This window comes from Rutilus rutilus (assembly GCF_951802725.1).
Source record: "Rutilus rutilus genome assembly, chromosome: 1".
NCBI lineage: Eukaryota > Metazoa > Chordata > Actinopteri > Cypriniformes > Leuciscidae > Rutilus > Rutilus rutilus.
Genome location: NC_140209.1, coordinates 21,279,973 through 21,291,030, shown reverse-complemented (window position 1 = coordinate 21,291,030; position 11,058 = coordinate 21,279,973). Strand labels below are relative to the sequence as shown.

General features: G+C 39.5%; 1 protein-coding gene across 2 annotated transcripts in view; it reads left to right on the top strand.

The window, feature by feature from the left end:
- Positions 1-11,058, top strand: part of LOC311292136 (uncharacterized protein) — a 188,706-nt gene that overhangs the window by 86,929 nt on the left and 90,719 nt on the right. The gene's annotated exons all lie outside the window — the stretch shown is intronic.

Genomic DNA, 11,058 nt, shown 5'->3' with positions numbered 1-11,058 from the left:
GCCTTGCTAGAATAAAATCACTAATTTTGGGTGTAAGTCCCATCGTGGCGTAGTCTGCTAATTGTCTGGGTTCAAGCCCTGTAAATTTGTATCCCACCTGCCACACACGGATGCATCAGGATTTTCTCTCCAACTATTCTGGATCGATTCTGAACGTAGTTTTAAAACTCACTCACACAGACACACACCACTTGAACCTTCCATAAAATAATCTTTCATGAAGGTCGGAAAGGTTGAAGCGAATTACAAGGACATTCACAAGGGCTTGATTGCACAGGATTTTGCACAGAAAAACGTAGCCACATATTTGTCACCAACAAATACCCTTAGTCTTAGACCAGTGAAATGAGCTTTAAGTGTCAATTTACAGGAGATTTGAAGACATCAGCATCAAAATGAGGTGAAAACAGGAACTATTGACGTGAAATGGGTAGAACTATATTTACTGCCCTAGTACAACAGTTATCAGTTTAGAAGTATTCATGTGAATTAAACGTGGGACAATGGCCTTCATCACCACAGTATGCTAATGCTGTGAATCAGATGCAGGGAATCGTCATTATGCAGATTAAGGACTGTCTCGTACACCTCTAACACACATCTGTGCCATTTGCTACACAGGACACACACACTTATTCCCACTACATACTGATCTACTAGTGTGTCCTAACATGTTTATCTCATCTGACAGCTTATAAACTGAGCAGAATTGTGCTGAACTTAATATTAAAATGTAAAATCAAGATACTGAAACACGAGGGTCGGATTCACCGCATGACAACGATCACGTGTGTTTCGTGTTTATTCGAACACCTTTAGTTCCTCTAAAGCTCACAAATCATTTTTTTATAACAGTAAACACTCTTTTCATGTTGTTGCGATGTTATATTGTGTCATGTTTATCAAATTAAAACTGATTAAAAAACGTAGACTCCACTTTTATTGTTGAACTTTATTCTTGTTCAAACAGATGCTGTATCAAGCAGTACATAAAGTATGAATGAAAATGTCTCTGAAACATCTGTGTATTATTTGGCAAATATTGCATTTATTTCACTTCAGCTGTGGTTAAGTATGCAAACACCACATGAGCGGTCACTACGGGAACCAGAATGTCGCTGCGCTGGCGGGGGAGGGCTCAAGATGGCGCCGTGAGCGGTTGTGGTTTTGCAAGCTGAGAAGAAATATCGGGTATTTCCCCACAAATGATGATACGGTTTCCGTAAAGTTGCTAACTTAAATTTATAAGGTTGTTACGGGTTGCAGCATTTGATGCAACCATTGATAGATGGCCTCCTAAAAGTAGGCCTAGCCCTTCGAGTGAACTAGTTAATGTATGTTTAAGACTGGGCCTAACTGATGTGTGGAGAGATAAGAATCCAGACAGGGAGGAATATACATGGAGTAATAAGAACTCATCTCTTCATTCTCGTATTGACTATTGGTTAGTGTCCAGTGATTTAGCTAATAATGTGGCCTCTGTACTGATAGAACCTTGCATAATGACAGATCATAAAGGAATATTCGTAAGAATAAATATGGTGAAAGTTACATCGGTCAAAAAAATTTATACTTAATACTGGAAATTAAATAATAAATTGCTTGAAAATGAATGCTGAAGGGTTCAAATTTAAGAATATGTTTTCAGATATGCTTCCTTACATAACATCACAGTGAAGAATACTGATTTTAGCATTTGAGGTTAAGATCTCAGCAAAGTTGCAATTCCTGTTTTCTTTAATGGCTCTTCGAGCCCCAGTTTCACTCAGACTGTTGGGATTAGCACACCAATGATTCACTGAGAATCTCAACTTTTGTTCTACAAATGGCTTTCGGACCCAAATGGCTCGAATTAGGATTGGCCCTCACAGTCTAGGGTGCTACCTTGACCTGTATACTCATTTACATGCTTTGTTTGAATTTGTCCCTCCTCCTAAAAGGCCTATAAGACACAATGTAAATTTATGTACGTCAGATCATGTTGGAAGTTTCTGCGTACAGTGGAGCTCTCAATAAAGAACAACTTCTGTTGAACGCGATCCCGACTGTCTCACTGGTCTCTGCTTCGAACAAAGAAAACTTTACAACAATGCCAAAAGAAAAAAATCAAACATATTATCGAAAAATATAGCACAATTGCAGCTATGGAAAATACTTATGGAAAGTATTGGGAATTAATGAAGTTTGATATCAGAACAGTATCCTTTAACCAAGGAAAATTGGAAGCGAAAAAAAAAAAAAGGAAAGAAAATTTAATTATTGAGGAAATATAAAATTTGAATAAAAATAAGAAAGAAGACTTGACTGATTTTGAATTAAAAAATTTTAATGTTTTACATACTGAACTAGATAATATCTATGAGGATAAAGCAAAAGGAGCATTTATGATCTAGACTTAAATGGTTAGAAAAAGGGGGAAAAAAATGCAAAATATTTTTTTGGCCTTGAAAAAAGAAATGGTGAATTTGCCTCAGTTTCAAAACTAATGATTAATAACAAAATAGTAGATAATTCTATAGATATTTCAAAATATGTTGCTCAGTTTTTTTAGTAATTTGTATTGTTCCACAATGGCTACTTCCAACATTGATATTTTTTAAATAGCTTTATGAGTGATACCAAAAAAAATAGATCAGACCTTCCAAAATGTGTGTGATAAAGAAATTGATATTGAGGAGTTGAGAGAGTGCATTAACTTGCTAAAAAATAACAAATCTCCAGGCAATGACGGGCTAACAGGAGAGTTTTATAAGACATTTTCTAAAGAACTTTCACCCCTTAAAGCTAGGGTAGGTAATCCTGTTCAGAAACACTTTTTTTTATACTGGGTGAAATGGTCCTTCCATCCTGAGAGTAGTCAATACATTATGTGTTCAGAAAAAGGAATGAAAACAATCAGACCTCTGTAGCAGCTGCAGGACAGTAAAAACTCTGACCAATCACTGCCACTCGGTCCGAGTGTAAAGAACCAATCAGATGCCTTCATGTCTCGTGCCCGAGCCCCACTGCGTGCGCTGCCCTGCGTGCACTCATCACATGTCACCGTTCCCGGAAATATTCAGCTCACTACACCGAGTAAGCAGGAGTTTGCGGCACAATGGCTGAGAAATGCAGCAAAAAGTACCAATGCCAGCTTTGCTATTTTGCTAAACTACTTCTTTGGACCCTGCCCGCACTCTTGAACGACCTCCTCTGCTTCGCCCTCGACCCCGGAGTGTACCTGTCTTCGAACCGACGATGCGGTACTTGTCACCGGAGTGTAACGTTAGTCCTCATCAGAGTCAACAATGTTTTCATCATGGAAACTCTTACATGCAAAACACCGTATATGTTATGACTCTTACACGAAATTCACCTTCATCACAGTGTAACTGATGGTAATGGAAAAACGTGTATCAATGCAACCTAGCTTTGCCTTATAAATATAGCTCGTTACCTATAGCCTAAATATAGCTCGCGTTACCGAATCAAACAAAATATATTTTAAACTTTACCAGTATCGATATGCTAGCTTGATAGTGAGTACTAAAAGCCATCATATTTGTTTATATTCATAGTGATAAAGTTAGGTATTTTATTACATGTGATTCTGACATGATGTCACTGCATGCACTGCGCTCCTTCCTCTCCACTCGTCTCAGGTAAATAATAAATGCGTCTTCCAGCTGAGCCTGAGCGTTTGGAGTCGCGCGTTCATGTGTTTTGGGGGCGTGGCTTTGGAAGGAGCCCAGAAGGGAGGGGGTGGAGTGAATGGAAATAATGAGCTGTGTTTACAACAGTCGTGAGAGGTCTACAGACACTCGATTTTTATACTTTCTTTTTCAGAGTACTTACATTTTAATTATGTATTGGTATATAAAGACAGTTTAAACAAATTTGGAATGTTTTTTTTTAGAAAAATGCTACCTACCCTGCCTTTAATAGGAAACTGAAGTGTACGATGGAAATTTGCGTTTTTTATGTGCTTTTTTATACTCAGAAAGACTATTTGGAATGTTAAGAACAGCATATTATACCGTTTTTTTATTTTATTAGGAAAATATCATATACATAAAAAGAATCAAGATAAACCAAATTTTCCACATTTTATAAATGACTTTAAATTATATGTACATCTTTTGGAACAAACTAAAAACAAAAAAGCAGTGAAAACATGTAATGCTTTGAAAGCACTGGATTTTATGTAAAAAATTTGTTTGTTTTTACAATATTAAAAGTGATACCTCTTGTTCTTGTGGCATTGAATTACTAAACAAATAAATTAAAAAAGCTGCGCTGACTGAGTTCTCTGGGTACTCTCGAATTGCTCTCGCGGTACTTTGATGGCACACGTCACAGTCACGTGACGTCGGCGCTGTATCAAGTCGGACAAAATTTCTAACCGGCATGCACTGCTTCAAGTCAGCCGCCGATCGGTCTGCGCAGAGATGCATGAAGTCGAACAAGCCTCTCAGCTCTCATATTAGGCTTGTTCGAATTCATGCATCTCTGCGCAGTCCGATCGGCGGCTGACTTGAAGCAGTGCATGCCGGTTAGAAATTTTGTCCGACTTGATGCAGCGCCGATGCCATGTGACTGTGACGTGTGCCATCAAAGTACCGCGAGAGTGATTTGAGAGTAGCATAAGCATTCAGCATAAGTGACTCTAAAAAATCTAACACCCAGCAATGTGTAATTTCTTTGCATCTCCTTTCGAATACAACATTCAAATTACTAGACAAAAAATTATATCCTGAGAAAAGTGGATTTTGAGGGGTATACCGCCATTGACCTCCATTCATTCTGCACTCGTCCTGTGAGCGCCCTCATATGGAATCAGAGTGGAACTGCAACCAGTTCAGAAGCCGGAAGTGTAGTGAGAGTGAAACTTCTCGCCATATTAGACATTTGCTGAGTCCCAATTCGCATACTATCCGTCCTAAATAGTATGCGAAACTAGAATTAGTACGTCCCAAATCGTAGTATGTTGAAAAGAGTATTCCAAAGATACCCGGATGGTCTACTATTTCCGGTTAGAATTCGAAGTGCAGATCAATGCACACTCTAACGGCTAATATTGCCCACAACCCATTGCGTGCGGGAGGGAGAAGCTTTGTGGTGATGTGATGGTGGTATCTATGGTGATGTAAACATGGCAGCCGGATGCAGCCGCGGAGATTCGCCCTCAGTTTTTAAGTGTAAGAATTCAAATGTTTAACCCTTATTAAAGTTATATTTTATTGTCTCGTAATATTAATGGGGTTATGTTGTGCCAAAAAGTACCGTGTTTATCTTGTAGGGTCCAATGAAATAAAAAGTACAGTGTCCTGCAAGTGTCTTTTTTAAAATGTATTTCTTCTGATGTTTCTGTCTTAGATTTATAAGTTACCTTACTATGAACCCTTATGAAAATAAACACCTTTTACTACACTAACCATAGTTTAACCACACTGACTTATTTGTAGTAATACTGTGGCTGTACAAATGTTAACTTTATCAATCCAACCAAAGAAACATGGTTACTACACTTTTACTATAGTAAAAGCATGGTTCATTTTCATCGGGGTATTTTTGAGTATTATACATGTATAAAATACGTTAAACAATAGTTATACTATAAACTTTAAATATTTTAGCTTTCGTTACACACATTGCACATGAACGTCAGAAGTTGAACCAGCCGCCTCACAAACGACCTGCGTTTGGTTGATCTACGACGACATCCTGCTTCACTCCTCAATTTGGTAGGACACATTGTAAATCAGGGGTGGGCAAACTTTTCGGCTCAAGGGCCACACTGGGTTTTAAAATTTGACAGAGGGCCGGCCCAGTAGCAGATTATGAAACACGATTTCATCTATTTTTTTTTTTTTTTTTCATATGCTGCACACTGTAAACCCCTTGGTTAGGATTAGGGGTGCGGAGTGCGTGCCTATTACACGCCATTAAAGGGATAGTTCGCCCAAAAATGAAAATTCGGTCATCATTTACTCACCCTCAAGTTGTTTCAAACCTGTATGAATTTCTTTTTTATGCTGAACACAAAAGAAAATATTTTGAAAAATGTCGGTAACCAAACAGTTGATGGACCCCATTGTTTTCCATAGTAGGAAAAAAAAATACTATGGAAGTTAATGGGGTCCATCAACTGTTTGGTTACCGACATTTTTCAAAATATTTTCTTTTGTGTTCAGCAGAAAAAAAGAAATTCATACAGGTTTGAAACAACTTGAGGGTGAGTAAATTGGCTACACATAACTATATGGTTCATGTTATGGTATGCATTAATAAAAGTCATGTTCAAAGTAAATTAAACTGGGAAACAAACAGCAGAACAATTTCAAATGTTTATGTTGGTCTTCATTCTGATCTAAAATGTATGCTAAATAAGAGTATAAATAATCAAAGTTCATGAAGGGACACATATGATGTGCATTCACATTTTCTTACATTTAATGAGCTGACTGACACTGCATTGTTTCCACAAGAGAGGTATATGCTGGTGTGTATGCACTTAGGTTCACTCTTATGCAATCATTCAAATGTTGATCTGTCAGTCTTGTTCTGAATTTACATTTGATCACATTCATATCAGAAAATGCTGCTTCACAAAGGTATGTAGATCCAAATAAAGCAGATGCTTTGAGTGCAGCTTGGTGAATGTTCTTGTAGACTCCTGAGTCTACCAGACTCCAGAAATGTGGTAAATGTCGCTGAGATTTTAAATGGATATTATTTTGGAGATTAATAACTTCCATCTCCATCTCTAAAGCACTGACATTGAAGAGTTCAGCTATCTGCTTTGAAATGTTTTCAATGTCCATCTCCATAAAAGGGTTGGCAGCAAATGCCACACATGGCTCAAGTTTTTCAAAATCACTGAACCGTCCCTCAAATTCCTGCCCAAGCCTGGACAGGAGGTCACAATACTTGTGTACAAAAACTTCAGTAGCATCTGCGTGGCTTTCTAACATCTTCAACACTGAAGGGAAGTGCTGCAATCTGTTGTTTTTCAATTGATGAACGTGAAATGACCATTTTGCTTTAAAAGCCTTCACAGCACTGATCATGTCACATAAGGATTTGTCTTTACCTTGTAACTGAAGATTGAGCTGATTGAGTTTCTCTGTCACATCCGTCAAGAATGCAAGATCAAGCAGCCACCCAGCATCAGGTTGGTGTCTTCCCCCTTGCTTCCATAAAAGCTTTAATTTCACTCAGCAAGGAAATAAAGCGGTGAAGTACCTTTCCCCTACTCAACCATCTGACTTCTGTGTGAAATAAGAGATCACCATACTCTGCAGAAAGTTCATCAAGAAACACTTTGAAACATCTGTGTTGTTTGGACTTTGCGCGAATTGAGTTAATAATCTTAACAACCGGTGTCATGACATGATCAAAGCACATAACCTTACTGCAGATTGCCTGCTGATGAATGATACAGTGATAGTTCAGAAATGCAGGAAAATTTGGGTCGTTCTTGCAATGCGCAATAAATCCAGAGTGGCGCCCTATCATGGCTGGTGCTCCGTCTGTTGTCATAGATACCAGCTTTTCAAGGGGCACGCGTTTTTCCACGCAGTACGTCTTGAAAACGTTGTAGAGGTCCACTCCTCTGGTCGTAGTTTTCAGAGGAAGCAATGTCAAAAACTCCTCTTTGGAGGAAAAATCAACAAAAACCATCCGAATGAAAACAGCCAACTGAGCTGTATCACTCAAGTCCACCGATTCGTCGCACTGAAGTGAGAACCACGTACATCTTTCCATGTCCCGTTCTAATAGGGCTTGGGCATCGTGACGTCATACTTGGCGTGGCGGCCATGTTGATGGCCTCGCGAATGTAAACATACAGCAAGTCGAACGAGGAGAAGCAGAGTTGGGAGAAAGAAAAAAGATGTTAAAATCCCGAAAAGGATGTGGAATTTACGGGGATACGTTAAATAGGGAAGCCAGGGACCAGTATGTGGACAAAATCGGCAAAAAAGTGTAGTTAGTAGCTGTCAACCCTCCCGTTTTTTTCCGGGTTTCTCACGTATTTGAGCTCTTTTCCCGCTGTCTTCCCGTTTTAGTATTTTCCTATAAAATATCCCGAAAAATTACAATTTCAACATTCATCTTTCTGTTGCTATCCCTCTGCAAAACTGCAGCATTAACTAAGCGAGTTGTGAAGCTAGGTCTAACGTTACTTTGCTTACAGATTGGCGTGAAATCGTGCTCTCACAACAACCATGCTGTTATCTAAAAAAAGGCCAATATCACGCTAAGGTTGCCTTCAAGTAAGCAAAACGATGCTTTGAAAACATCTGTTTTTCTGGAAGGGCAAGGGGGTAGCAAGGACAACAGTACAGAGACTGACAGGTCCGATGGAAGGGCTAACATTAATGTTATGATAGTAAGTTATTAAAATACGGGATATTTTACAGGAAAATTTGTCCACATAACTTACTGGTCCCTGGTTTCCCTATTTAACGTATCCCCGTAAATTCCACATCCTTTTCGGGATTTTAACAACTTTTTTCTTTCTCCCAACTCTGCTTCTCCTCGTTCGACTTGCTGTATGTTTACATTCGCGAGGCCATCAACATGGCCGCCACGCCAAGTATGACGTCACGACGCCCAAGCCTTATTGTCCGATCGCATCTGAAGCAAGCAAGGAAACTCTCCTTGCCACGGTGTTGGCACTGAGCTGGACAACAGCGATAGCAGACATAATTTCTGCCTTGCTTTTGTGGTTCTTGAATAAAGTTTCGGTCACTGCTGTCATCGCGTCCTTTACCATGGCGCCATCAGTGAATGGTTTCTTGCGTTTTGTTAAAATGCGCGCCACTTTAAATGACGCCTCCGTAACAGCATTTCCTCTTTTTAACGGTTTGGTGAATCAAGATTGCTGTTTTTGTAGTGTTGCTTTGAGCTGTTTTACCTTTTCAGTCCGCAGCCCGCTACCCACAGGAAAGTCTCGTGCAAAGTTCCCGTGAACTTGAGTGAAATGGCGCTCTATGTTAATGCTAGCGCCGCAAATTAGGCACACACATCTTTCGCCTACATTTGTAAATAAAAACTCACTTTCCCATTCTTCATGAAAATAGTATGTTTTTTTCCTTTTCTTTGCTTGACTGATGTCTTTACTCATTCTTTCTGATGCAACGTTCTCAAGCTAATACTTTTTTTTCTCAAATTATAAGCATGATGACTTACTAAATTGAAACATTGACGTTGCATCTATATGTCGATAGTTTTTTTTTTTTTTGTTATTCTGTTGTAGTGTAATTACATCTGTATGTTCATAAATCAAAAACATATCAAAAAATTATCTCACAGCATGTCAAATAAATACTTAATTTGCACTGGAGGGGTGGGACACCCGTCTATATTGCCTGACTCTGATTGGATGAAAAGTACGTCTTGGCGAGCTACCTTCAATCAGGCCACAGCTACTGGTAGCTCGCGAGCGACGTGTTGGAGACCCCTGGTCTATTGTGTGTATGTGCAGTGCCGCAAAGCAATTCGTTACATCGCGAGACCTGATATCACGCGATACTTTCCTGACGCTGAGGCCGGTGGCCCACCGGCCCAAAGTTGCAAGGGTGGTTTTTCCGCTCACAGGCGCTTGGGGGCTGCGAGACGACCACCATTCAACCCGAAAAAAGTCATAACTATTCCAATGACTCCGAAGCTGTTCGGTTATGGTAAAAAAGTAGTTCACCTTTCACAAGTCCCCGTGAACCGGAAGTTGCAAACGACTTTTCTCCAGTGTTATGACGTATTTCCAAGTGAAACAGAATATTGAACAGAGGGCAGGGTTTTACTCTAGCGCTCCTCCTCTCCATCTCTGCACATAGCAGACTAACGGTTTGAGGGGAATGGTTAAGCGTTTTCAAACCAAGCCGTCAAACCCACGTCATCAGAAAAAGACGCCATTCCAGACCCGGAAGTAACTTTTCAGATTTTGATTAAAGGTGAACTAAGTAACTTTTTTACCTTAACTGAATAGCTTCGGAGTCATTGGAATGGTTCTATTACTTATTTCGGGTTGAATGGTGGTCGTTTCGCACCCCCCTGGTGCCCGTGAGCGGAGAATCCGCACTTGCAACTTTGAGCCGGCGGGCCGGCGGCCGCCGCGTCAGGAAGTCTCGCGTGATATCAGGTCTCGCGATGCAAACAATTGCTTTGCGGCCAAAAGAAATCTGCTAAAATGCCGTCATTATTGCGCTCCCTCACGCTGTTCGAACCCGAATGAAGAAGACGTTTTAAAGATTGTCCCATCTGCTTTGAGGTCGTTGATTTACTAGCCTCTGGGCCCGGTTTTTCAAAAGGTTTAATCCGGATAAAATTTATCCGGATTTAGTAATCCTTTTTTTTTGCGATCCGTGATCACGTAATCCTGCTTACTTTTGAGCCAGTTTTTCAAAGCAACATCGGATTTGATCAATCTGATCCGGATAGGAACTTTTCAGGATCACCAAATCCTGTTTTCTAGAGCCTTAAATGGAACCAACAGTGTAGCCTACTGGCTTAGCAAAGAACAACAGTTGGCAAAATACCGGTGGCCACAAATAACCATTGTTTATTTTAATTTTAAGAAACAGAAACACTGTAATAAACAGAAACATTTTACTTTCCTTATTTTGTTAAATGTTAAATTGTAGATTTTGTTGTTTTACCATATCTCATTAGATGTGACATGCTTCATATATGCTTCAAATATGAAGAAATGTATATCATCAGTAAACATTGATTTTGTGATCATTCACTTAAAAAAAAAACTCTCTGGTTTTATTTGGTTTGAAAAATCACAACTGAATCCACCCTTCTGATGGGATCAGGATAATCCTGTTTTTTTGGATCAAATAGATCCCAAACCGAGTTCAAAGTTCTGAAAAACCCAAAGGGCAGGTTTGATCCAGATCAAATTTAAGATCGGATTACATGATCTGATCTTAGTTCAGAATCCCTCTTTTGCTTTTGAAAAACCCATTTCCAAGATTTGATCCAATCCGTGATCCAAAATCCCACTGGATTACTTTTGAAAAACTGGGCCCAGGTGTCTGAGAATCGCCTTTTTTGGAATCGCCAACAAGA